This window comes from Balaenoptera borealis (assembly GCF_965194805.1).
Source record: "Balaenoptera borealis genome assembly, chromosome: 5".
In the NCBI taxonomy this organism is placed as follows: Eukaryota; Metazoa; Chordata; class Mammalia; order Artiodactyla; family Balaenopteridae; genus Balaenoptera; species Balaenoptera borealis.
In genome coordinates, this window is record NC_138862.1 from 108788951 (window position 1) to 108813516 (window position 24566).

A 24566-nucleotide genomic window follows, 5' to 3' on the forward strand; every position below is an offset into this window, starting at 1 on the left:
TTTACCATGATGAAAAATCAATAAACCAGTAATTGCCTGGCTTATCATTGCGTGGAGGAACAAATTGGGAAGCGAAGCTTAGTGTCCACACAGATTTCAGTGAGACACGTGGAGTTTCAGGATCACTAAGCTAGAAAAGGAAAAGGTCTCAGAGTGATAATTAAATCTACTCATGCTGATTTTCTGCCAAATTTATTTCCCAAGAGTATATAAAAATGTTTCACTGCTTCCTAGTCGGCCGTAACTAATCAAAGCAACATTACACAAACATATACGAGAAACAAAAAATGCAAATTCAAGACTGTAGACATCAGAATAATATATTCTTGAGAATAAATATTAATGTAAAGTTACTTTTAAAATAAAAAAACTTACTTAAATTTCTTTTTAAAGATTAAAAGTATATTTCTTTGCTATGTAAACACCCATAAAAATTTTATTTCATCAGCCAATACAACATTCTATTTACTTCATAACTTTTCAACTCTAAATTATAAATGTTTTCAATTAAACAGCAATACTTAAAAATAAATCTCAAACTGTGAAACATTAAATATTTTAAATTCCAAGAATGATCTTTCTAGCTCATTTTACTTGGGTTCTCTATGCTTTACTGGTGCAAATACATGTTATCACGTCTAAATTGGTCCATTATTTCTATATATTTTCACCACACTGAATGTGAACTGCCAGACCTGTTGTCTAAATTAGGCTTTAAAAGTAAACACAGATCTATTGTCTGAAATAAAATGAGGAGTATACATCATCTTAGCTACAAGGAAAACACATGCCAACTGAAAATATTACTGTAAATGTTTAGTGATTTAAAAAATTATTACTGCTAATAGAACTAATTTAATGCAGCAAATTAGCATAGTTCCAATGGAAGTGCAAATGTAATCACACTCAAACATTCATATTAAGAAGAAAAAGGAAGATGAAGCTTTTTCTTTTGTTAAAAAATGATTTTATGTGTGTCCTTCAACTGGCTACTGGGACTATGATAATTAAAACATTTAAAACAGCACAAACCCCCCCAGTCTCTAATCTGAAGCTCAGGTCAGCTGTCTGTAGATTCTAATTTGTCCTCCATTTGTATTCATGACAAGAAAATACTGAATATTTAACAGCAAACCAGCAGGAGGGGGTATTGTGGGCTTAGAGGTTAAATAATTTGATTTCTGTGCAGATTACACGTAACATCCAACATCTAATCTCACACCTGATTTGGCAATACAATTACAATAAAAATAATGTAGGAACAGTCTAACCGTAAAGTGGAGAAATAAGAACTTTTTTCTAAAGGACTGAGAAACAGTAAGTTTATTTAAAGTATTACATTTGTTTATTATATTCCTAAGGCCTGACTTTTCAATAATAAAGGTGAAAATGACTTAACAATGCATGATAGTTGATGAGCAAAGTATGTAATTTCTATCTTCCTTTATGGGTACTGTAGGCTCCATCTATTCTGGCTCACTAAAAAGCAGTGAAATTCACAAATAAAATATAGGGATATAGAGGGGACTTTAAGAAGTCTTCTAGTCCATTCTCCTGCCTTTAGGCAGGACTACACTGAAACAGAAGCTTTGTTTTGATATAAGATAAACTTCCATCTGTTGAAAAATCCAAGAGCTGTTTTAGGAGAACTGCTGCTTCTCAATGCTGGATAAGAATAATTAAATGGAAAACTAGAAGTTGAAAACTCAATGTCTTTATAACATCATGGATTTGATTATAAAAGTAACATATAAAATTGAATTAAAGAATAATATTTGCTGGATTAAGATTTATGTTACACAGGTAGAACAAAGATTGGTAGACTTACTAATCACATGAAAATATGCAGATTTGATTTTATAGTTTTCAATCTTTTGTTTAAATTATTTTTTTGGATAAGATCCTCTGCAACTATATTGATCTATTTGTTTTTCCTTCTACTGAGTGGCAGCTTTCTCTTCATCAGTGTGAATTTTAACACACTAATTTGTTAATTCACTATTGAAAAAGAATGTATTAATTCTTTATTAATTTATTAAATAAAACAGAGGACAAAAACAAATACAAGCTTATTTAGACACTAAATAGGAAATAAAAACACTAAAGGACTTTATTAAGCTGACCTTCTAGACTGATAAGATCCAATGTCACTTTTTTTAAATGAACTCTTTACTCTTTGAGTTTCTGGAATTCCTTCGGGAGTCATCATCTTTAATTCTTATACTAAGTGCCCTGTGCTGGGTGCTGGGCATACCAAAGCCAAAACACAGGCATGGTCTCTGCTCTCTTGTGGCTCACATCCTAGCGGAACAAACATTATTATTATTATTGTTATTATTATTAGAATGATAAAAATCGGGGCGTTGATCCAATTACAAAATGGAAGGGAGTATAGAAAGAAAAACAGGACATGTCCATACTTTCAAGAAGTTTCAACATTTGTATACAGATTCACATTTAAAATAGTATCAACAGGGTTTTTTTTTTTCTTATTACTTTTGCTTGATTCCTGTATTTCTTTAGTTCATGACATAGTGGCGCTGTGGGCTGCTTTGCCCTACCTCTTTTAGGGACTGTCAACTTCAGTGCAGCTGATATGGGTAAGGAAAAAACAAAAACAAAAAACCTTCAATGCTGTTGACCAACCTGAGTTCCAAACTCACAGACTTTTCCCAACCGTGTGATTTAGTTTCTGTTCTCTTGCGTGATTTGTGCAAATAACTTAACCATTTGTGACTCAATTTCCCAATGTGTGAGATGGGAGGACTGGACTACAAAATCATTAAAGTTTATTTATTCAATGAGCAAGTTTTGAATAAGTGCCTATGATTTGTCTTAGTGTTTTGCTATGTGAATGGAGCAGTACAGGTATACCAGGATTGCGTAGAGCAGGATCACCTATTCTAGCCTGATGAGGATTAGGGAGTGGTAGGAAAGAATAAAACAGCTTTACCTGATACCTAACATGATTTAGATATATGTCAAGAAAGAGCAATCTATGATGATGAAGGAAATTGTGAAAACTTTCTCTGGGGCTGAGTCAGAGGACAATATGACACTGCTTTCTAGCAGTCCACAAACCACCCTACGAAAAAAGAGCTCAAACACCTCCTTCCTCAAATAGCAAGGAGGATTTCTGTTTCTGCAGGGTATTTCTAAGGGCTCAGAACTGTCCTTCCTTCTAAATTTTTCTTTGAAAATCTTAATTCTGTTGAATTAGATTCATATTAGCAGTTTCAAGGGTCTGTAGTCCATTTCCCCAGAGAGTCACAGAATTCCAACTTAAACATACCTGTGATAATATGCTCTGGATTATGCAGATTAAAACACCCCTGGATAGTCACTTCATAATAATGAATTAAACCATGTTTAAAGGCATAATAAGGCTCTGCACTTAGTCACAGATTTTAAACATAATCAAAGAGAGTTTCTAAAATTTTATTTTGTGGAAGTGAAATTAAGGTAATCTTTGTCAAGAAACAAAAATAAAACCAATACAAAACAATACATATGCATTTATAGTTTTTGTGATTGTCACCTTCCAGCGTAAAATAGTTCATAAACAAATTCATGTAAAATGCACAAATTGAATATGGTTTCAGTACGCTGCAGTTATGCCCAAATGTCAATTACTGATAAACAGGCTATGTTGTTTATAATTTGCCTATAATTATAAGAGACTATAATATAAAAATTAGAAAAATAAACATTTCTAATTCAGAGAACTTTCAAATCCAATATAAAATTTTTTTTCCAAATATCTCAATAGGCATTTCAGTACATGAAAGGAAGTTCTGTAAAATATCTTTTTTACTTTAAATATATTAAATTCTAGATTAATTAAATGACTATGCTAATTAAAGACTAAATTAATAAGTCCAGAGAAAGAATAAAACATTTTGAAATGTACAGTTGGTTGACCTTCTCAACTTTAGGGCTTTTTTATTCTTTTGAAAGAAATCCAAAATAATTTGGTATATTAATTTATGATATATCTCTATCCATCCAAAATAAATGATTTCAAAAATTTCAAATTAACACAAATTTCCTTAAATTATAGCTAGGATTTTACTACATCCAGTATACCAACAGATGGAGAAATTTAATTTTTAGGGAAAAAACTCATTTCCTATTTGTATGACTTCTATTCCTCTCTTCACCTTGTAGTTTTGCATGCTATGAGAATCCTGCCTGTTTCCAAATGTGAACACTGAATACATGTGAAAGATGGACTTGAAGCTGCTAAACAGTTACCCTTAACTTTTGCTAGGGAAAATATTCTTCTGAATAAAAACACTGAAAGCTTGAAAGCAAGATCTGTAATTTCAAAAATGAAGAGAAAATGAGGGGTAATCAAGATTTCTAGAATAGTATTTGACGCTTACCTATTGGCTCACAATCTGTTAGTAATAAGACCAATGTTACGGGTGTGTTGGATCACTTTAGAACTACTGGCAGCATCACAAACACGACTGCCCTAACAAGTCTGTGTTGTTCATCACAAAATGTAACAGGAAAAGGCTCATTAGTTCTGTGCAGAGACATCGTTAGTGGGGAAATATTATCAAGTGCTAGGAGTGACTATTCTAAGTAAGGTACTGTGCAAGCACTGAGATTACAAAGAAGTGTGAGACACATGGTTTCTGCAGTCAAGGTACTATAATTCCGTTGAGGAGATGAGACTTAAAATAGTGTGACTGATTTTTAAAAAACAAACCAGAATGTGTAAGTGTTTTCCATCGACGATGCAGACACTGCTTTAACACTTGGATTTTCACAGCCTACCATACACCCCCAATACGATTTTCATAGCCCGCCATGCAATCTTTTGAATAATCTAAATGTTGTCACTCAATCCTTGGAGGCTGGATTATATTTCTGTCAGTATTGAAATCATATCTGGTGAACTATGTGGGGTATCAAGCTTGGCTAAACTTTTCAGTAAGGCAAAAATAAAAACAAAATTGGGCAATGTTATAAGGTCACAAGGCTTAGTTCATTGTATGTCTTGAAAACTGACTCCACTGAAGGAGACAACAATAACTTGGATGCATTAAAACCAATCTCATTGGCAAAAAATATAATGTACCATCTCCTATTATTAGCTACAAACTGAATGGTTTAGAACAGTGGTTCAAAGGTGCGAATCTATGGCTTGGTGTTGATTGATTAAATAAAAACACTGGGCTTGTCTTGATTCTTTTGATCTGGGGTGAGGCTTGGGAATCCATACACTGTACTTAAATAGCTCTCAAGGATATTCTTATGATTGTGCTCAGAAGGCAACTGCTTGTATCATTTGTTTTTTACGATCTCATTAATCCAATGGATTTACAAAATCTATTATAATTAGTAATTTCCCAAAATGAGGATGCATACAAAACTTAGTCCACAATGATAAAATGCCATATGATTGCTTATATCTTCCATAAATTTGTTTTCTTTTTGTTAACAAGTTTCTTCTGCTTAATTTCCCCACTTATCTTTAGTCTCAACCTTCTGCATATTAAATAATGAAAAGAACAGCATTCTCCATTTTCAACCTCTTTCCCTAGATATATTTGTTTCAGAAAACACCTGAATAATAAAACATTACTGAGGATTTTACATATTAAAAGTGAAAAGAAAAGAAAGGAGTTTCTAGGACAAAAGAGACCAGATTTCTGATTCACAATCATTTCTACCAACCAGCTTTTCTTGTCTACTTCAGAAATTTACCCAAATTCTGAGGGAAAGGGAGGGAGAGGTTATAAAAGTGACATTTTGTCTCTGAAGATATGCAAGAATGTCCTTACCAATAAAAAATAACTTTTGATAGGTAACATATGCCTCTCTACAGATATAAAAGATGAACATCAAAACGAGTAGATTGATAAGAATCTGGGAGGAAGGGAAGGGGAGTAGTCAGAATGGTGTTTTTGTATGATGTTTAAGAAAGTCTCAATTCCACTATGTCTAAAAGTTTATTTTTCTACTTTTAGTAAATTAGGCTCTTTTCTTACTCCTTGCCATCTCTACAAAAGAAATTACCACTGTTTTGTTTTTTCAGATGTGGGATAGAATTTGGTAACAACGTAAAATGATTCTGCCATTTTGGAGAAAATGCTATTTTTTAACTTGCCAAAGTGGTTGGAGTAGTAAGATACTATGTAATACAAATTCACAAATGTTAATTGGTAAGAGATTAACTAAATTATTTGCATTTTCTGTATCTCTTATTTTGAAGAATTACCAGATACAACATCAAATCATTCAAAAATTGGAGAATACTGATTTACAGGACTGGGATTTATCAAGAAAAAGAGGAAACCAAGAAAGTACTAATATTGAAAGCTGTGTATATTCTTCATTCAAAACTGAAACTCAACTTCATTCATTCTGCTCAAATGTCATCTTATTATAGAACTTTCCTGAAGATACTATATAGGTAATGACATCCCTCCCCCAACCTCTCCCTCACCATGTTCTACTGTACTCCCTACCGCTTATCTCTTCATGTATTACATATTTGCTTATTTGTTCATTATCTGTCTTTCCCCACTAGAATGTGCTCCATGCTTCGTTTTCTCCTGTAGCCGACACTAGAATAGTGTCTGGCTCAATAAGCACTTGTTGAATAAATGAATGATTTACAGTTGTGATAAATACTATGAAAAGACGGCAAGGGGTGCTAAAAGATAGTGTCACAATGAGGCTTGATTAAATTGTGAGGTAAGGATACAGTTCCTCTGAAGATACGACATTTAAGCTGATACCTGAAGTACTGGCATATATTAGCCAGGTAAAGAAGAGGGAGAACTTTCTAGCTTTCCTGGTATAGAAAAGAGCATAGGTGAAGCCCCTAAAGAAGGAAAGAGTTTCCTTTTTTTTTTGAACACAGGAAGATGTCCAACTGAAGCTAAGTTAGTAAACATTTCCTGTTCCTATCTCCTAGAATAATGTCTGGGCATTTACCTTTCTAGAGGTAAAAATTTCCATTTCATAGAAATGGAATCATATAATATGTAGTCCCTTGTGTTCAGGTTGTAACATGTATCAGTAGTTTATTCCCTTTTTATTACTAAGTAGCATTCCATTAGAAGGATGTTTCACATCTTGTTTATCCATTTACTAGTTGATAGATATTTGAAATGTTTCCACTTTTTGGCTATTGTGAATAATACTGCTATGAATATTTGTGTACTAGTTTTTGTATAGACATGTTTCGTTTCCCTAGGGTTAAACATCTCCATGAGTGAAAGTGCTGAGTGATATGGTAAATTTATGTTTAACTTTTTAAGAAACCATCAAACTGTTTTCCAAAGTGTCTGTACCATTTTATCTTCTCATAAGCAATGTTTTACATTCTCTCAAGGTTCTCCATATTACCAACAACAATACTTGTTATCGTCTGTCTTTTTGATTATAGCCATCTTAGTGCATGTGAAGTAGTATCTCATTGTAGTTTAAATTTGTATTAAAGCTGCAAAATAAAGCATTGATTTATCTTTTTACAAAAAAAAAATTAAAATGGGGATAACCACTCAGATGAGCTATTTTTCCTAAGGATTAACTAGCTGGCTCCCGCAACTGCAGTTTGTGGGTATACAAATGAATTCTTTTTTTTTAACCTGTTTTTTCAGTACAGACAGTTCAATTTTCAGATGAACAACATCAATTCTGATGCTTGCTGATTATATATGAGCCCTTCTTTGAGTGCTCTACCATTCCTGGAGTATATAAATTGACTAGGAAGAACTAAGAGCAAATCAGAAAGTTTCTCCAAACTTCAGTTCACATCAATAGGCCGAAGGAAGCCAAGAAACATTATACATATTCTAGTGAAGGATTCCTAAAGAAAATCTAATTTTAGAAATAGATTGTCATTTATTAAAGCACAGACCTAATGTTTTCTTGACAAAAATATGAATCAGTTAAAAAAATGTGACTGTACTGAATTTGTGTTCTGAATTAATACTACTTTGGGAAAAGAGCCTGTTTTCTCTGTAACATATCTAAAGGATAGTTCTAAACGTTTCTGGAAGTACAAAAAAAGTTAGATTGGGCCATTTGATGGTTGTTAAAATACTGAAAAGCATTAAATTTCAACCCTGAGTAGATCCAACTTTAGGGTAATATTTTCACTCTGTTCCATTAACTAAACAAACAAATAAGCAAAGAATCCTCTACTGTCGGAGAGTCAGTTATTGAAGCTTGTACAGAAGCAACTATTGTCCATTAGGAAACTTTCTTTTTTGGAGTTCATACTAATACAATTTCTCAATTACAAAGTGTGATTAATACTTCCTTCCTTGTGGAATTGAGAAGAGTAAGTTAAATAACATACACTTGTGAAAGTTCACTGAAAATCATAAAATACTGTGCAAATAAAAGAAAGGGCTACTATTATTATTCCCTCTCTGGCCTATATTGTCCCTCTTTTCATCATGGTTTATAGCTCTGGAAATACAAATTCTTTAAAGATTGCACAGAGAAGCTCTTTATAAACAAATGGAATGACTTTCCACATACATAGTACTGGTAGCAAGTACTTGTATGGGTCTAGCACTATGCTCCCACACCTGGACTGCTTCGTATTACTGAGTATGTGTCTCTGACAAAATATTCTAAAAATCTAAACATCCCCAAATAGAGAAATTCTTAAGTCACAGCATATCTATAAATACAGATTATACAACCATTAAAATGTTTTCAAAGAGCTCTTAATAGCATGAGAAAATAACTACATAACTAGTGAAAAGTGCAACACACAAAATTGTATATATCTGGGGGCTGAAAAGAGTGAGATGGATTTGTGGAATGGGAGGCAGGGTAAGGTGTACTTATTATACTCCACTGGCAAATTTGTACAAGGTAAAAATTTGGAGGCCTACAGAACATGGCGTCCTCTGCACAGTGAGATCTCTCTCTTATTTTTTACAATACATAGTTGATACATTAAACTAACACTGCATATGCTGTATGAGCTCAACATTATAAACAATCAAACATACATTAGGAGGATACACCAAAATTTTAGCCTAAATTCTCTCTCTTGGTGGTAGGATTATGTGTATTTATATCCTTCCCTATACTTTATATATTGCTCACAGTTTCTACAAAATAGGTTCATACTATTATTATTAAAAATGTAATTACATTTAAAACGATGCCTCTAGGCAAAACAAAATGCAGTACACGAAGTCTTAAGAAAAGCATTTCAAAATAGATTCTAAGTAGTAATATCAATCCCCTAATTTAAAAAAATTAACACAAATTAAAATCTGTCAATTTAAATTTTGTTATCTTAATGTTTCCCATTCCCAAAAGATATATGAATGTAACTATTTTGGGGGAAGGGAGGTAAAAGAATAAAATCCCTTTCAAAAAAGGTACCATCATAGGATAGCACAGTGGAAGATTATATAGCATAGTAGTTAAGCTCCTGGGTTCTGGTATTAGAACTATACTCTATACTCAAATACTGGCTTCACCAACTTAATAACTGTGTGACTTACTATCATCACTCTCCTAAAATTAAAACGTCATTTTTACTTCAGAGGACATACAATTTAATCAATCTGTCTAGGAAGAAAACCTCATCTTTTCTATTTTCTTTCTTTTCAAAAGTTTACTTGTTCCAGATCTGTTTTTTCATTTTTGAGATAATTTTATAGTTAAATTTTATTCATAAATTAAAAGAGCTGCATGCACAGAAATAATTGAATGTAAATTGGCTTCTGACACATAATTAGATGAATTCAGGCCATTTCCAGAACCTGGATTCAAGTTTATAATCTAAATCATCATGAAGTCAGATTTGGCTCAGTTATCAATTTCATATTAACATGAATTCCATTAGCGGTTAGTGATCTGTGCTGGAAAACAGTGCTAAAGGGGAAGGTACTTCAGACTTAACTTAATAAACTTTATCTAAAGATGTGAAGAAATATATCACCTACATATATAATATTCCACTTGTAAGCTGTAAATTTTACATTAACTAGAAACTTAACAGATAATTATATCCTAAGTAAGAACACACAATGTCCTCTAGACACTCACAGATACTTATAGGGAAATGATCTGTAATCAGTTAAGAATTATTTATTGAGTTCATACAGGATGCCAATTTAGTGAAATCTATTTGCTTCTAATTTTGAATGGCTTAATTTCATTTTATATTATTACAACACATTGATTTACCTTAAAAATTTGCCTTAAGAAAAATGCCAACAATGTGTGCAGTAATTTACTATTTTCAGTTTAACTATAATCATAGGCAAAAGAGAACATATTCTCAGGCTTTTATAGTTAAGGTATGAGAGTGATTTGGGTAAGGAAAAAATGTAGGAGAAACCTATCCCAGAGCAACGCCTTTCAAATTGAGAATCATGACCCATTAGTGGGTGATTTTTGCTTTGTCCTGTTTGACGATGCAATCCTATTAGGAAAAAAAGAAAATATCTGAGTGGATAAGTATTTTTTGTAAAAATTTTTTTCAGTTATATGTACTTATGCATATGTATATTAGGTTAAAAGTATAATATATTTCTTACTGTGTGTTGTATGTTAAAAAAAAAAGCTGGCCAGATCATGGAAAGAGAAGCTGAAAGGATGCAGAAGGGAGATTTTTTTTCTAACAAGAGGCTATTTCAGGTTGTTTTAGAAAGAGAAGACATTATTTTCAAGCCTCAGAGTAAATGCTGTTCACTGGTATTTCTGCCTTAATGTTCTCAAAAAGATAATGAATAGGAAGCCTGGAATTATAAAACAACCTGGATTTAAAAATCAACTTGACTTAAAAAATCATCTATGAATATGGTAGGTAGAAACAAAGACTGGGTAGAAGTCAATACAATAAAAATTGTTTGGGATACCTAGAATGTTACTGTCACACAAAAGTTTTCCTTTTCATGATCTATATTTTGGTGCTGAATGATGGTTTGCAGAGTGGATTTCTTATTCTTTGTTTACATAAACAAGTAGTTTTGTCTTTTCACATAAACAACCCCGATGTGGTATTTTCCTGAAATGTCTTAGTGTGTTTTGGCTCTGAAGACTCATAAGCATATACATTATTACTATGGTGCTTCCTCTGCCTTGGTCAGCAGCACTACAGCAAGGCTTGATTCCAATTACAAGCAATAATGGCTACATCAGTTGGATAGGATTCAAAAAGATGACTGAATCCTCTCCTTTACTCTTACCCCAATAATTTCTACCATTCCCAATGTCTTTTGTAGCACTCTCTTACAGCCTTGGAGGGTCTGAGTCACCCAACCACTGAGCACAATGCTGACTTGCCTTTCAGGGCAATACCCTGAAACTAGTTCTGACTGAAGCAGAATGTACAGAAATGTGAGTCCTTCGACTCAGAAAGCAAAAGACTTGGTAACCCACTGCCTCTTGGGGGCTTGCACTAGCATTCCATGTATCTCCCTCAGATGTATAGTCTTGTTCCATGGCCTCATAACTTTTAAGCCCTGGCTCTAGTCTGACATTGTGTAAATCCTCTGCCTTAGCCTCTTGCTTGGTTTTCCAGTCTAGGATTCTGATTCTTATGACATGAGCTTCTTGAACTTCAATTCTCCTCTAAATTTTGGTTCTACTTCAACCCTACTTGCTCTATGCAATGCCTAATATCCAGTTTGACAAAAAAATTCTTTTTTTCTTGACATCAGAGCTGATTTCCATTGGGTCTTGCTGATCATCCTGGATTAATAATAGTTTATAGGGCTTCCCTGGTGGCACAGTGGTTGAGAATCTGCCTGCTAATGCAGGGGACACGGGTTCGAGCCGTGGTCCGGGAAGATCCCACATGCCGCGGAGCAACTGGGCCCATGAGCCACAACTGCTGAGCCTGCGCGTCTGGAGCCTGTGCTCTACAACAAGAGAGGCCACAATAGTGAGAGGCCCGCGCACCGCGATGAAGAGTGGCCCCCGCTTGCCGCAACTAGAGAAAGCCCTAGCACAGAAACGAAGACTCAACATAGCAATCAATCAATCAAGCAATCAATCAATCAATCAATAAATCTTAAAAAAAAAAAGTTTATAGTAAGGTAGAAATGTCCAGAATTGGCCAGATTATGATTTTGTATAAACAAATTCAGCTTTTTCTGTTCTAAAATGGTGGTTAGTTATCTAATCATACTAAACTTGCACAAATAATCAGGGTTTACATAAACTATTTTCTTTGAACAATATTCTCCATTTCTTAATTTTACATCAAGTAACAGGTGTAATTTAGAAAACATTTTTATATGTTATATTAATCCTCTAATTTTCCCCTATTAGTAACATGGTTTTAGAAATAAAGGATATAGTCTTATTAATCCCAGAAAAATAAAATAAACATATATATTTTCAAAAAAGGTCAATTACAGTAAAAATTGTCTCATAAATAAATTTCTAGTAGCACAAAGAAATAAGGCCGATTTTCTGTAAAACTTTTTGGTAATAGAATTATTCTTGGATGTCCATTCTGAACCTTTAAGAGCAGGATTAAAGCTTGTTAGTCTGCCAGTAAGCCTAAAAGTATGTTTTGGGAAATAAAATATTTGGGGGATAAAATATTCTATTTAGAAACTAGGTCTGACTTCATTATTTATTATACATATTGATTAATGTGTAATCAATAATTTAATGTCCTTAAAATATTTATCTCTGAATATGTTATTGCCATACATCTTATGGCCAAAAAGTAGATTATAAGATATGTTGCAGGAGATAAACATTTACACACTCTAATTGTATTTTGGCCATATTTCTTTTATTAGAGCAAATAATTTGCTGTAGTAAACATATTCTGACATCATTAAAGTTATTAATAAGAGTTGAGGGAATTCCCTGGCAGTTCAGTGGTTAGGACTCCGAGCTTCCACTGCAGGGGCATGGGTTTGATCCCTGGTAGGGGAACTAAGATCTCACATACCACTCGGCGCAGCCAAAAAAAAGAGAAAGACTTGAGCCTTACTAATATCAACAATTATAAAGTGCAAAAATTATCTGCATTTCATCTGCTTTCTGTTAACAGGCAATTGCTATTTCCAAATGCTAATACTATAATCAAGGCAGAGTTCTTACTTAGGCTAACCCATCGTTATCCTTATCTTACATAAATACAACCTGATTCATGCACTTGCTAATTTTTCTTCCTGATGTGAACACTGGCTTGTCTTTGATCTTTAGCAAATAGACATATCTCATTTCTACTAAAAATTAAATGTAAGGTAACTTGACATGTAGGTAATGTTGCCAGCTTATTCAAATAAACATCAGTTTTCTCCTCAGTAAAGTGAAGATCTTTCAAACCTAGTGTAAAAGCAGGTTTATATTTATAATCATTTATAGGTCTTTGCCATACTGTTTCATTTCCCTGAGAAGACGGTGTAGTATAAGACTCTGCACAGTATTAACTGATCCATCTGCAGCTTCTGATTCCATCGACAGAAATCATGTATCACCACAGGAATAATTCTTGCAGCATGGTTTTCTTTAAAGTCAATCTTGTAGTGGCACTTCTAAGATTAGAAGATGTAGGCATGGACTTCTGAAAGATTGATTTTTAAATGTAAATATTGTAAAATTATAATTCTTGGCCTTATTTTAAGTTAATATATATATGTATGTAACTGATTCTCTTGCTGTACAGCAGGAATTAACACAAGACTGTAAATCAGCTATACTCCAATAAAAATTAATTAAAAAAATAAACTAATACCTACAAAACATGATATAGTTTTTAGATCAATTGGGTGCAGGTCTTCCTGGTTTAGTAAATAGACAAACATCTTCTTTTGTGTAGCTAACATGCTACTATCATGGCCAAGAACTGGCCTTAAAAAGAAGCTAAGTCTGTTGGATAATAACTATCAGAAGGAACAGGTGGATAAAATCACTGATTTCTGTGATATCACTACCCTTCACACAATGAAACTGACACACAAAAGGGGATTTGCAGAAACTTTTAAAATAAAAAAGAAAGTTGTAATTTACCAAGTAATAATTGTGACCTACATACTTTTGGGTATTTTTCTCATTATTTAGAGAAAAACTCATCAAAATAACTGTCACTGAAAACGTTATCCACTATTTCACTATTTAGCCTTGGGATTATGTTTTACTATTAGGCCAAGGAGTGACATCAGCAGTGTAAGATGTCTTTCCATTTTGTCCTTCTTTTTGAACAACTAAATTCGGCATCTATCCATGAATAAAAGCACTTTAATGGGAGTTGAGGGATCCAGCACCGTATGCCAAAGGGCCTGGGACGAGTCTTGCCCACATGTGCATCTGGTAATAAGCAGACAGACCTCAGTATGGGCTGTGAAACCAAAAGAAGCTGCAGAACCTACCACAACCCCTCTCGGCCATGGCCTGGGAAAACCTGTCCTTGAGCAGAAACCCATGGAGAGGGGAGATTTCAGCATGCTGTTGAAACAACAACAACAAAGGAGTCTGGATGCACTGGAGACAGAAAGAGGAACTTCGCCAGTGCTATCCCTCCCTCAAGCCAACACTGCACTGCTGAACCGGCAGTGACTCCTCTTGTGGGGGAAAAGGAAAGCAATGAGTGAGCGCTCGGCAGCCACAGCCGTGTGGGATGCTGCTGGGGAAGCCCTGGAGAAACCTGTTTCTCATCAGCAGCACCCAGAGCGCTAAGGTAGGAACTCTATGACACAGTGGAGGGAGAATATCAGGAGAGAGGAAGATAAGAATGTCACAAAGCATGAGAGGGATGCAGTTATGGGTGACTGTACTCAGGACTTCAGGGGGAAGTCTGCCCATGGGCATCTGGGAGAACCTCACCTGAGGATCCCCCCACTGGGCCTATGAGCACCCCCAATGCTACAAGTGCTAAACCCACACCTCCTCCAACTCTGCAGCTATCTCCTTGTGTGTGCTCCCAAGTGTACAGCACACTTGGTAAATGGAGTGCTCTCAGAAAAGCAGACCAGGAAGAAACCACAAACATGAGCTGTAGCGCCACCTTCAGAAAACAAAAGAGAAGTTTCCAGCAGTCAGTCTGGTGAATTGTAAGAACCAGAGAAGACATAAAAGCTAAAGGATTCTACCACAAGAGAGAGCAAGAAGTGTGGAGCAGGTGTATCCATACAAGGTCAGAGAAAATTTCAGATATAATAGGACCAAAAAACAGTATATGCCACCTGAAGGCAACTAGTAAAGATTTCAGGAGGTGTCTGCTACTTCAAATGCAAAAGCAGTAATGCAAAACTATAAGGAATGTGAAAAATCAATGACACATATCACCAAAAGATAAAAATAATCCTCCAATAACTGAACTCATTGGAATTTTGTGATCTAGCTGATATAGAATTCAAAAAAGTTGTTTTGAAAAAATTCAAGCTACATGAAAATGAAGACAATTCAAGAAAATCAGAAAATAATACATGAACAAATGAGAAATTTAAAGAGACACAGATCATAAAAAAAGAACTAAGCAGAAATTCTGGAGCTGAAGAATTCAATGAGCAAAATGGAACAAAAAAAACCAACAACAATAGAGAGCATCTATATCACAGTAGACCAATCAGAAGATAAAATAAGTGAGCTAGAGGTGAGGAACTTTGAAATAATGGTTGTTGGAGAACAAAGAAAACAATGAAAAAGAGCAAAGAAAGCCTACGTGATCTATGGGACTCCATCAAATGTACAAATATTAGAATAATTAGGGTTCCAGAGGAAGAAGAGGGCAGAAAGTTTATTTAAAGAAATAATAGCTGAGAACTCCCCAAACCTGGGGAGAGACTTAGACATTCATATTTATGAAGCTAACAGATTACCCTCTTATCCATACAAAAAGACTTTCTCCAAAACACAATATAATGAATTGTCAAAATCGAAGATAAAGAGAATTCTGAAGGCAGCCAGAGAGGAGGAAAAAAAAAAAAAAGATTATAACCTAAAAGGAACCTCCCATCAGGCTACCAGCAGATTTCTCAGCAGAAACCCTATAGGCCAGGAAAGAGAAGAATGCCATATTCAAGGTGTTGAAGAAAAAAAACACTGCCAGTCAAGAATACTCTATACAGCAAAGTTTATCCTTCAGATGTGAAAGAGAAATAAAGACTTGCCTAGACAAACAAAAGCTGAGGAAGTTCATCACCACTACCCCTGCCTTGCAAGAAATGCTGAAAGGAGTTTTTCAAGATGAAAAAAAAAGGATGTTAAGTAGTGACATGAAAACATATGAATGTATTCAACACACTGGTAAAGGTAAATAGTGAGATTTCGGAAACCCTAATTTTGTAATAGGGTGGTGTATTAAACACTTAACTATATTATAAAGGTTAAAGGAAATGAGTATTAAAAATAACTATAGCTACTATAACTTGTTAAAAAATACACAATATAAAAAGGTAAATCGTGACATCAAAAATATAAGAGGGGAGGAAGAGGGTGAAGTTTTTGTATGTGATCAATGTTAAGTTGCTATCAGCTTCAAGTGGATTGTTTTATCTATAAGGTGTTTTATATAAGCCTCATGGTGACCACGAAGCAAAAAACTAGGTAGATTCATAAAAGATAAAGAAAGGCAAAACAGAGCAAACCACCAGGGAAAATCACAGAGGGAAAAAGAAACACTGCAACTACAAAACTGTCAGAGAACAACTAATAAGATGGCATTACTAAGTCCGTCCATATCAATAATTACTCTAAATGTAAATGGATTGAATTCACCAACTAAAAAGCCCAGAGTGGCTGGATGGATAAAAAAACAAGATCCAACTATACACTGTCTACAAGAGACTCACTTCAGATCTAAGGACACACACAGCCTCAAAGTGAAGGGATGGAAAAAGATATTCCATGCAAATGAAAACCAGAAGGAAGCAGGAGTAGCTGTACTTATATCAGATAAAATACTTTAAGCCAAAAACAGTAACAAGAAACAAAGAAGGACATTATATAATGACAAAGGGGTCAATTCATCAAGAAGATATAACAATCATAAATACATATGACAAATTTATACAGTCGTGGCAATGACTTTTTGGATATACACCAAAAGCACAAATAACAAAAGCAAGTATCAAGAGGGAATATAACAAACTAAAAAGCTTCTGCACAGCAAAAGAAACAATCAACAAAACGAAAAGGCAACCTACAGAATGGGAGAAAATATTTGCAAACCATATACTGAATAGGGGTTAATACCCAATATATATAAATAAGGAACTCATGTAACTCAATAAGAAAAAAATGAGTGGAGGAACTCAATAGGCATTCTTCCAAAGAAGACACCCAAATAGCCAACAGGTACATGAACATCATCAACATCACTAATTATTAAGGAAATGAAAACCAAAACCACATTGAGATATCACCTCACACCTGTCAGAATGGCTATCATCAAAAGCACAAGAGATAAGTGCTGACAAGGATATGGAGAAAAGAGAACCCTTGTGCTCTGGTGGTGGGAATGTAAATTGGTACAACCACTATGGAAAACGGTAAGGAGGTTCTTCAAAAAATTAAAAATGAAACTACCATATGATCCAGAAATCCCACTTCTGAGTGCATATCCAAAGGAAATGAAAACAGAGTATTGAAAAGATATCTTCATTTCCATTTTTATTGAAGCATTATTTGCTATAGCCAAGATATGGAAACAACCTAAGTGCCTGTCAACGAATGAATGGATAAAGAAGATGTGGTTTATATATGTATGCAATGGAATATTATTATACTTTATAATAATATTATACTTTCAGGGAATAACCTATTAAGATCCCAACCGAAAGCCTGGTGGTTTTTATCAGGTCTTCCCTTCCTTGACTGGCCCTGAACTCTAGATTTTTGTCCCTGTAGCTCCATGAGGCTCTCAAAAGCTCTGCCCAGATTCTTAGCCTTTCAGTGACCTTTTTAAGAATTGGCAGATAGATGCCACTACTGGAATCATCTCTAGGGGAAAACTGGCTCCAACTGTTGAGGTCACCTTATTTTCTTTGAACTGGGACCCATACTTCCCCACCACCTTAGTAACTCTCTCATGTCTTCAAACATATGTTTTAATATTTTGACCAGATTTTCTATCTATTCTCAGAAGGAGGGTGAGTTCAAATAAGCTAGTCCTATCAAATCATCCTTATCCCATAAATCTTGATATGTGGTCTTATATTTTCCACTGTGATATCCTTTTTCACCTACGGATCACTGAGAAGTGCTAAAGTATTTTAAAAATTAATAATAAAAGAGCAATGACTAATATTTTATAAAGTCTATAAAATGGTTTCATATCTAGTGTATCACAACCACCTCCTTAGATGGTAGATAGATTATTATCACCCTTATTAACAGATTGGGAAACTGGGTTTAAAGCGACCACTTAAGATCATACAGAGGATGAGAAAACATTACCTCTATTTGAATTTACTGTATTTCACTGCTCTCATATTTATTTTCTGTCTTCCCCCTCTACAATGTAAGCTCTTTGAATGCAGGGGCCTCAATTTCCTTTTTCACTGCTCTCTTCATATGGCTTAAACAGTACCCAGCATGCACCAGATGGTCGGTATACTTTTTAAATTGATAAAAGCTATCAAAGGAATGAATGATAAAAGGAAGATACTCCTTTATTGCAATTCTGAATAATAAAAATTTATATTTATACACTACTGTGTAGTTGTGAAATGATTTTTAAATACTTTATGCATTTCTACTTATAACAATTCTAGATAGATTTTATCATCTTTCTCACTTTAGAGTCACAGTGAAGTTAAGGGACTTAGTCACAGAGCCAGTAAATTGCACGGCTGGGACTCTGAACTTCATTCTCTTACTTCAGCAACAAAAGGATAGGGCTATTTCCACTAGAGTACAATTGACTCCATATATTGCAATGGCTCCCCTAGGTTACTTCCAGGATTGCACAATCCTGTGGGCATTCAATATGTATGTCAGCTTTCTAATGTTTAATTTATATTGCAAATAGCTGATTGAAAAGAAAGCTGTAGCTTTGAGTTGGTCTTGAAATTTGTGTGTGTGTAGAACACAGAAAATATTTAAAATGGTAAGCAAATACATGATGGTCAGTCACTGGAGGTCTAAAAATGGTTAAATAGATATCCGTGTATCTGCATTCATATACACGAACACCTTACTAAAATAAGTAAAATGTGATCTAAATCAGCTTCCAAGTCCATATAGAGTACAGCTGAGTACATATGAAGCACAAACATTATTAGTGAGCTATTAGGAAGGATCCTTTGCTTTGTTAAAAAGTTAAAAATGAATTAGCACACATTTACTGGAAGCGTCAAAACTGAGGAATAAATAGCTGATGCTATGTAATATGGCACAGATAAAACTATATACAAACGAAAGGTTAAAAATATTTAACAATCAAGTTCTTGCAGACATGGAATCAAGGGGACTATAAAGGACAAATCACTGCTGACGGAAATAAGACAGATGGCTAGGCTAAATAACTGAGTGTTTGTTCTTGAGTAATTTTTGACTAAATAAGAACTTGAGGAAAAAACATGGAATAAAGCAATGCATCCTAGCTAAGCAGATTAATTCTCCTCTTAAAGAAAGCAGCTCTCTAACATTAGAGCTAATGTGTTAAAGGGCTATACAGATACATAAAAAATACTACAATATGACAGATGTAGAATTATTAAATCCGATACATGGGAACACAAATCTCCTAAAAGGGTATTTAAAATCTTGGAATGGACCTATCTAATAAAGAAAGACAAAGAGGGGAAGGGGGTAAACTTTCAAATGTTTAAACCTAAGAAGGAAATCATACTGCGTATTATAATGCGTAGCCAATTCAGGAGAGAGCTAGAAAGGACAATCCTTATTTCTACCTAACCTGCTTATGGCAACATGCCAAATAAACACTGACTCCTAAGTGATACCCCTGCGCCTGTTCAATTTACCCTTCTAACTTCATTCCAACCTTCTTATAAAGGGTGTCCAGAAGGAATAAAGGATGCCTCAGAACCCCAAACATTCATCTTCTTCTCTGGTCTTAGGCAAGGAGCCACAGTGGAGGGAAAGAGGGATTAGAACAGTTCTCTCTCTGGGTGTGGTAAGACGTGGTGCCAAGTGCGCTTTATGCTAGGGACCTCGAAGCATGGGAGAGCCAGGACCTCTGAGAAAGGGTAGATTTGGCTCTGGTCCAGGCTCTGAAGGATGGTGTGGACTTGAAAAGTGAGTGTCTTACACAGACCAGCCAGTCACTGGGGAGAAAAGCAGATAGAGATTATGGGAAAAGGACATGGACACCTTGACAAACTGTGTCTCTGACGAGTATCTCACCTTCTGGGGTCCCAGAAACACAAGTGAGGCAACATAAAATGGGTACAGATCTATCTGAGTACACACAGAAAACAGTAAACAAGTACATAAGAGCTGGAGGGTGAGATCCAGAGAGGAAGGCAAAGGACAGAGGAAGAGGAATTTAAATCATATTATATTTGAACACTGATCGTAGGGTTGTGATTTATCCAGGCTATTTAAAGAGGGGGAATGTGTACTAGAGTCATACTCCTGGGTCTGTGTACTGCCTTCACTACTTATTAGCTATAGAGCAAGTTATTATGCCTCAGTTTCCTATCCTCCCTACAGTACAGGGATAATAACAGCACAAACCTCAGAGTTCATGAGGATTAAGAGAGTTAAAACAGGTAAAGTACTTAGAACATTGCCTGGCACCTCCTTTTTTCTTTTCAGTTACTAGTACTTTTTACCCCCAGCTTTGCCAAAGGATTAACAACAACAGAAAAGATGAAATTAAGGCTCATCTCTTACTTCTTGTCAAGCAGATGTGGCAAAAGGGCTGATGGATTTCAACATAAACAAAGGAGACTTGAGGATTCTTCTAAGTCTTCACTTGAATCACCTAATATTATGTTCGTACTGTCACTGTCCACCATTTCCATGAATAACTTAGAATAGGTGGCCTAACGCTTTTGGAAACAACAATATTTGAAGCAGAAAACTAACCAATGGGTAGGGCTATTCTGAATAAACACAAGGGGGAAAAGAATTTAAAAACCACTATACTTATGCCACAAATGAGAAATTCATATTAGAGAGAAGTCAAAATGCAAAGAAGGACAATAATGCTTATAAGTGAATTTAAAACATAATTAGAACACTTAAATGCATACTATATTAAATATAAAATAGAATACAGAAAACCTAAGCAGTTATGCTAAAGCATTCAATAATACAGAAAGAAATCAAAAGGAGAAAAGTTGAAATAATTTTTAATTATATATAGTCAGAACATTTTCAAATACATACAGAGAAAAAGAGAAAGTCAAAGTCAAGCATTTATTAGGACAAAGAATAAAAAGGAAAACAGAACTGAAAGATTTAATTTTTCTAAAACATAATAGTTAGAAAAAATGCTTATTTTTAAAGATGGAAACTATAAACCCAAACTTTAAATATTGCTAACTTTTATGAAATAATGTAACCTTTATATAATTCAACTAAAATGGAAAGAGTTGGAGAGTAAATGGTTCAAAAAAGAGGGTCCATGCAAATGTATAGTGATATTCAATAGGTGGACAATCAACTGAGCTGTGTAAGGACCATGAAGGGCACTCTAAATGGGGTATCACTGCTTCAAGAGTGGAAGGCAAAATGGTTACTCTGGACAAGTTTTGGTGAATAGCCTGACTTTTATCTTGGATACAATACTGGCAAACATAATTATGATATTGATTTAAGAACACTTAAAGAAAAGGACTGCACAATAGTCAGAATGTATTTGCAAGGCACAGATCTTGCTATGCTAATACAATAGCTTTTTAGAGATGACAGAGAATGGATAGAGAGAGCTGGGCAGATAACATTTATCTACATTTTAACAATGCTTTCAACCCTGTGCTGCATACCAGCATGCTGAGAAATTAAGAGACGAATTGTATAAATGATGTAATAAACTGAATTTCTAGTGGCTTATAGGTTAGAAATAAAGGATTATTAGTCTTTCAGATGCAGAAATATACACACATACACATACAGATGTATCTCAGGTTTCAATTTGCAGCTAGACTAATTATATGAAATAAAATAAATGTAGCTTATACATTAATCATTTTCAGGGAAGTTTAATTTGATAGCATTCAAGTATTTAGTATTTAGACAACCTATAAGAAAAAAATTCTGGAAGCAAACAATAGCAACAAAGAATCTGGCTAGTAATTTACTTTCACCCACAAAATATAGGCAAAGGAAACCTATTTAATGAAACACACCTTTTATCCTTCAAAATTAGTGTCATATAGGTTGTTTTACCAGTAGAAGTTTTCTTCAACATTTGTGGTAATAATTTTCCTACGTTTTTTGGACGCACAGAAAATTCAGTGAGCTCAGGTAAAGACTTGATAAATCCATACTAGCAAATATTGATAGTATTTTGAAATTCACTGATTTCTTTTTGAATGGTTGTAACTTTAGAGAAACAGTCTAATGAGTGAGGTCTTATCTTAGCGAAAAGACCTAACAAGGTTGGGTTATACTTCCAATGATGTTATTTGGAATCAACTGCAAGCTCCAGTTAAGTTACTTAAGCATGGATTTAAAAGAAGAAAGGGTAAACTGGTCATTCATTCGTCCATTCATTCAGTTGTAAAATAATAAAAAACTGTGTATCTACAGTTTCTACATGCTAGGCATTGTGGATACTAACTAAATCCTCTACAATCCTAAAGTTTATATTCTAGTTAGAATGACACGTTTAAAAAGGCGCTAATTAAAACAGCTATGATTGGAGGGATGTGCTTTTTTAACAATTCTCAGGTACTGAAATGGAAACGGTTACTGTATATCACAGGCTACGTGCAAGGTCAGTTTGACTTAGTGAATGTCTAAATGAAAAAACTATTTTCAAAAGAATTACAATATAACCTTCAGTACCTATAGTTACCTAAATATTTTAAACATCTTTTAAAAGATGTTTAGAACTAATTTAATGAAAAAAAAAAGAGAGACACCATTAGAAATATCAATTGACATCATGTAAATGAGGGGTTCTGAAGTATTAAAGTTTCTTTGAGCGCTTAAAGCCAGTATTTTGGAACACATTATCAGGCTTCAACTCCTTGAAAGCTTACAGAGGAAATAGTTACTAGGGCAAGCATTCATATTATATATTTTTTCATAACAATAAATCACCTAGCAATTTCAGTATCTGTGGTTATCACATCAGTGTCATCCGTTTTCAACTGGTTATTACTCCGATTAAGATCTGAATTAACGGAATTAGACTAATAACTATTGCAACATATATTCACTATGTTGGTTGATAATAAGTGCCACACTTGTAATTTATAGCACCACAGTGTTTTATAAGCGCTATTATGTTATTAATTAGTTACACTGATCAGAATACCACATAACATAGAGGTACTAAAATATTATAATTTGCTTAGACTACTTTGCATCTATTATTATATCTATTTGTACTACGGGTGACCATAAGCGTAACTGAAATCAGATAGATTGTTTCCACTAACAATACCAAAATATGCACTTCAGAAAGCCAAAAGAACTGAATTCTACTGAGGATTTTTGCCAGTGGAATTCACTTGTTTTCTTAATACACCATAAAATTAGTTGATCTAGGACAAGAGTATAAAGTCAGGATTTAAGGGGGTCAAATAAGGTGAATTCTATATATACATTTATATGTATAAATTAGTTCACATTTAGTTCGAATCTACTTATTTGTAGGGTTCTGCCACCTAAATCTACAGGGTTTTTTTGTTGTTGTTGTTTGTTTTTTTGGATTTGCTTTGAGGGCTTGGCTCTGATGGAATGCTGCTATTAAGCATTCTAAACCATCATACTTAAAACATTTTAGGTTCTATAACATCTCAGCTTCCATTTGTAAGTTGGGGGTGTAAATTTTTTCTGGTTGTCATAATAGAAGGTATGCGCTAAGGAAAAATTCTTAATTTTCAGATTTAGACAATAGCACTCAAAACCAGTATTTTGGGACACAGTATCAGGCTTCAACTCCTTGAAAGCTCACAGAGGAAATAGTTATTCTGCTAATTAGCCAGCAGAGTGACATGATTGTCAGTCCAAATGCATCATCCACTAACTGACTGAGAAAGAGTTGCCTGGATCTTGCTTTAAGCACTGTAATTTACAACAGTATATATAAAGCCTCTAAGAAGGAAAAAGGCGAAATTTTCACTCACATGAATCACAGCAAACTAAAGGGGAAATACAAATTTGTTAGGGGAGATAAAAATGTGTTAGATTTCTTTGTGTAATATTCTTGGGTGGTGGCTTCAATGTTATTTAAAGAAATAATCTACAAAAATTATGATGAATTTCTTAATCTGAATTGACTGACATTTGACATTTCATATTTTATTGTTACCTCTTAACAGCTTTTTTATTTAAAGTCGTGTTGGCAAGGGGACTCTTCTTCATCACTGCTAAAATATTTCAAAATTTTCAATCCATTTTTATGACTGATTTTGATAATTTAAGATAAAAGTTTTAGAAGGAAAGAAACCAACACCAACTCCACTTTATAATTTTATATCTTCCCAGTCTGCCCAGATGCTTATCACTAGGATGCT

General features: G+C 34.3%; 1 protein-coding gene across 5 annotated transcripts in view; it reads right to left on the reverse strand.

Annotated features, from left to right (window-relative positions):
* Nucleotides 1-24566, reverse strand: part of RSRC1 (arginine and serine rich coiled-coil 1) — a 424641-nt gene that overhangs the window by 40941 nt on the left and 359134 nt on the right. The gene's annotated exons all lie outside the window — the stretch shown is intronic.